Source organism: Papaver somniferum, chromosome 3 (assembly GCF_003573695.1).
Source record: "Papaver somniferum cultivar HN1 chromosome 3, ASM357369v1, whole genome shotgun sequence".
Lineage (NCBI taxonomy): Eukaryota > Viridiplantae > Streptophyta > Magnoliopsida > Ranunculales > Papaveraceae > Papaver > Papaver somniferum.
The window spans coordinates 25,277,462-25,282,556 of NC_039360.1; the positions used below are offsets into that span (position 1 = coordinate 25,277,462).

General features: G+C 38.7%; 1 pseudogene; it reads right to left on the minus strand.

Moving 5' to 3' along the window:
* Nucleotides 1-1,003: 1,003 nt before the first annotated feature.
* On the minus strand, nucleotides 1,004-1,103 carry LOC113362356 (annotated as a pseudogene).
* Nucleotides 1,104-5,095: the final 3,992 nt, after the last annotated feature.

The following is a 5,095-nucleotide window of genomic DNA, read 5'->3' on the forward strand; positions in this document are numbered from 1 at the left end:
TACCTACTGGAATATAGATAAAGGATCCCCATAAACTAATAACCTGAAAATTTGGGGATCAACCCAAAATATAGTATTTACAAATGACAGCTTCGCACTTATGTTATGATTCCTTAAAGAAAATGAAACTATCAAAAAGAAAAAGCTACCCCAAACCTGGTTTTTACTTCACAAGGAAGTGCATAAAGAACATAATATGGGGATACTCTTTGGTCTGGGGAAATATCAAGTAGCTTATGCACGGTATCAGGAACAGGCAAGTCCTTTGGGTATTTGGATGCAAAGTGATCCAACAAAATTTGAGAAGCACACAATTCTAACCCTAAATTGGGTAACTTTTGGAAGTCTAGGGGTCTAGAAACAATCTAAGTGGAGCCATCATGCTTTTTGTTTGCTAGAAATCAATAGGTTTGATTTGGTTGAGTCGGCCTTGATCTGTGTTATCTTACCTTCCAATTTAGAAAATTCTATTGTATGCCTGAACGTAAAAGAGACGCACTAGGTAGATTTGTTAAAGAAAAACCTAGTAGTTCGAAGCGTCTCGATTACCTTAATCTAGAGAGTCCTACTTTTGAAGAGTCTATTTTTGAACGTCCTTTGACTGAGGAGAGGATCCATGTTGCTCCGATAGCGCCAGAAATGGCAACTTTGAAAGCTTTGTTGAATCCAACTAGGACTACTCGTCCCTCATGTATCAGGCTAGCTGAGATGGAAGCAACTTATGAACTTAAACCTGGGACCTTACAGCTGCTCCCAATCTTTTTAGGGAAAGAAAATGAAAACCCCTATTTCCATGTTAGGTACTTTGAGGAAATTTGTAGTACCCTCAGGATTAGAAACTTATATGATGATTCTTTGAAACTTAGGTTATTCCCCTTTTCCCTGAAAGATAAAGCTAAATCGTGGCTATATAGTTTGGCTTCCGGGTCAATCGAAACGTATAAACAACTTACATCTGCCTTTTTGAACAAGTTTTTCCCTGGGCACAAAACATCGTCTATTAGGACGCAAATCTGCACGTTTTCTCAACAGGAGGGAGAAACTTTGTATAGGTATTTGGAAAGTTTCAATGATTTATAAGCCCAATGTCCTCATCATGGTTTAGAAAAGGTTAGGTTAGTTAAGATCCTTTATGAGGGTTTAGATTATCCCACCACAGCCACAGTAGAATCTATGTGTACTGGTGGATTTGAGAACCAAACAGTTGATGACGCGATGACATATTTGCATGAAGTCGCCGAAAAGACCCAACAATGGGAAAGTAGTAGGGGACCCCAGAAAACAATTCTTCTCGGCAGAGGAAACGTTAATAGGGTAGAAGGAGGCTATGAATCAGATGCCAAAATTGCTGCTATAGCGAAAGGTTAGAAGCTTTAGAAGTGGGTAACACTAGTGGTAGATTGGAGCCTTTTTGGGAAGGCCAGAATAATGAAGAGCAAGCCAATGCTCTATATAATAACACTAGGTTTGATAATCGTCAGAAGTTTGACCCATATTCAGAAACCTATAATCATGGTTGGAGGAACCATCCGAACTTTTCATGGTCTAAGGGCCAGAGTCAGGGTCAGTCTAATAATTCTAATGCTCCCCAAGGTTTTGGCTACACTAGGAATACATCAGGCCCAAAAAATAAAACGACTAGCTTAGAGGAATCTATTAAGATGTTAGCAAAAACTCAGGAAATGTTAGCACAGAGCCATGTTAGTTTTCAACAGGAAACCAAGCATAATTTTCAAACTAATGCTCAGAGCCTTGCTAAGTTAGAACTTCAAGTAGGCCAAATAGCTAAGACCTTAAGCGAGAGAAATAATGGTAGGTTCCCTAGTCAGACTAATCCCAATCCTAGAGGAGTTCATGAAGTAGGTACAAAACCATCAAATCAATTGAATGCTATTAGAACCCTTAGAAGTGGTAGAATAGTAGACAATCAGGTAACCATGCCCGATAGTGAACATACTGTAGTTCACCCCTCAGGAACACTAGCTAAGGAAACTGATAAAATTTCTAATGATGCCAACTCAGTTTCTGAGAGGTCTGATTCTGTGCCTAGAGCCCAATTTCTTCAGCTATTAGTACCAACAAAGAAGGAATTGAACTTTAATGACATAGTGGAGGTTTTTAAGCAAGTTACCATAAACCTTCATTTATTAGATGCAATTAGGCAAATTCCTGCTTATGCCAAGTTCCTTATGGATATGTGTACGCGAAAGCGAAAACTTAGCGTCCATAAGAAAGCCTTTTTAGCTAGTCACGTAAGTTCAATCATTCAGAACACCACAACTCCAAAGTACAAAGACCCAGGTTCTCCTACCATTGCTTGCACAATAGGTAACTTCCGGGTAGAAAAAGCTTTACTTGACTTAGGAGACAGTGTGAACTTACTGCCATTCCATGTATACTTACAGCTAGGACTTGGTGAAATGAAACCTACTCAGATAACACTGCAGTTAGCTGATAGGTCTGTTAAAATCCCTCGAGGTATTATCGAGGATGTTCTTATTGAGGTCGACAAGTTTATTTATCCAGTGGATTTCGTGGTCCTAGATACCCAACCTGTCCCTGACCCAGAGAACCAGATACCTGTAATTTTAGGTCGCCCATTTTTAGCTACGTCTAATGCGATCATTAACTGTCGAAATGGTGTGATGAATTTATCTTTTGGTAATATGACTATAGAGATGAACATTTTTAATGTCAGTAAGCTACCTTATGATCTAGATGACACATGTGTTGAAGAGGTGAACATGATAGAAGCCTTAGTTCATAAGTCATTACCTAACATTTTATTTGAAGACCCATTAGAAAGTTGTCTATCCCATTTTGGTTTAGATTTTGATGACGATAACACTATTGAACAAGTGAATGATCTATTAGATTCTACCCCTGTATTAGACACTGATAGATGGAAAGATTGGTTCGAACTGTTACCAGTTTCTGAGACTACCCTAATTCCTTCTTTAGAAGAGCCCCCAAAGTTGGACCTTAAACCACTACCCGATACTCTACAATATGTGTTTTTAGGCCCATCTGAGACTTTACCTGTGATTGTAGCTTCCGATTTGGATATTGATCAGGAAAGTAGGCTAGTAAAAGTACTTCAAGACAATAAGGAAGCTTTAGGGTGGACAATAGCAGACATTAAGGGTAGAAGTCCTACTGTGTGTATGCATCAAATTCATTTAGAGGATGACTCCAAACCTTCTAGGGAGATGCTACGTCGACTGAACCCTAACATGAAAGAGGTAGTTCGAAAATAGGTGCTTAAGTTGTTATATGCGGGTATTATTTACCCAATTTCAGACAGTAAGTGGGTCAGTCCTGTTCAGGGTGTCCCCAAGAAATCAGGTATCACTGTAGTCCAGAATGATAATAATGAATTAATCTCAACCAGAGTGACCACGGGATGGCGTGTGTGTATTGACTATAGGAAATTGAACAAGGTCACAAGTAAGGATCACTTTCCCCTTCCTTTTATCGACCAAATGCTAGAGAGGTTAGCTGGACATAGTCACTATTGCTTCTTAGATGGCTACTCCGGTTATAATCAGATCGTTATTGCCACAGAAGACCAAGAGAAAACCACTTTTACTTGTCCCTTTGGTACCTTTGCGTATAAACGCATGCCTTTCGGGTTATGTAATGCCCCTGTGACTTTTTAGCGTTGTACGATGAGCATATTTTCTGATATGGTATAACGGTTTTTAGAGGTCTTTATGGATGATTTTTCAGTGTTTGGTTCAGCTTTTGATGAGTGCTTGCATCATTTGACATTAGTGTTGACTAGGTGTAAGGAAAAGAATTTAGTGCTTAATTGGGAAAAATACCATTTCATGGTTGAAGCAGGAATTGTCTTAGGGCACATCGTTTCTTCAAAAGGTATAGAGGTAGACAAAGAAAAAATTGACCTTATTAAGACTCTACAGGTCCCAAAAACCGTAAAAGATATTAGTTCATTCTTAGGGCATGAAGGTTTTTACCGTCGATTCATTAAGGATTTTAGCTTGATTTCTAGACCTCTTTGCAATTTTCTTGCAAAAGATGTTAAGTTTGTCTTTGATGATGCTTGCTTAAAGGATTTTGATAAGCTTAAAACTTTACTCACTACTGCCCCGATAGTCCAGGAACCTAACTGGAACCTACCCTTTGAAATTATGTGTGATGCTTCAGATTATGCTATAGGCGTTGTGTTAGGTCAGCGAGAAAACAAATTACTCCATGTGATTTACTATGCTAGAAAAACTCTGAATGATGCCCAAATGAACTATACAACTACCGATAAGGAATTGCTAGCCATCGTGTTTGCCTTGGATAAGTTTAGATCCTATTTATTAGGTTCTAAGATCGTAATCTATATTGATCATGCTGCTTTGAAATACCTTTTGTCTAAGAAGGATACCAAACATAGATTGATTAGATGGATCCTTTTGTTACAAGAATTTTGTCCAGATATTAGAGACAAAAAGGGTGCAGAGAATGTGGTAGCAGGCCACTTGTCTAGGATAGTTGTTAGTTCCCCTAATAATTCCCTTCATATAAAGGACAGTTTTCCTGATGAACAATTGTTCTCTGTTTCCCAATCACCTTGGTATGCAAATATAGTGAATTATCTTGTTACTGGTCGAATACCTCAACATTGGGGTAAGCAAGATCGTTCTAGGTTTTTAGTCGAGGTTAAGCATTTCTTTTGGGACGATCCTTATCTGTTTAAGTATTATTCGGACCAGATTATTAGGAGATGTGTATCTGAGAGTGACCAGTCTAGTATTATCTCCTTTTTTCATGAACATGCATGTGGGGGTCATTTTAGTTCTAAGAAGACTGCTGCTAAGATTTTGCAGTGTGGATTTTACTGGCCTTCGTTGTTTAAAGATTCCCATAGTCATTGTGTTTCTTGTGAGCGTTTCCAGAAGTTAGGAACCATTTTCCGTAGAAATATGATGCCTTTGAACCCTATTTTAGTGATTGAGGTCTCTGATGTGTGGGGCATTGATTTTATGGGTCCATTTCCTATTTCGTTTGGTTATCTTTACATACTTGTCGCTGTAGACTATGTGCCTAAGTGAGTTGAGGCGGTTCCGTGTAAAACGAATGACCA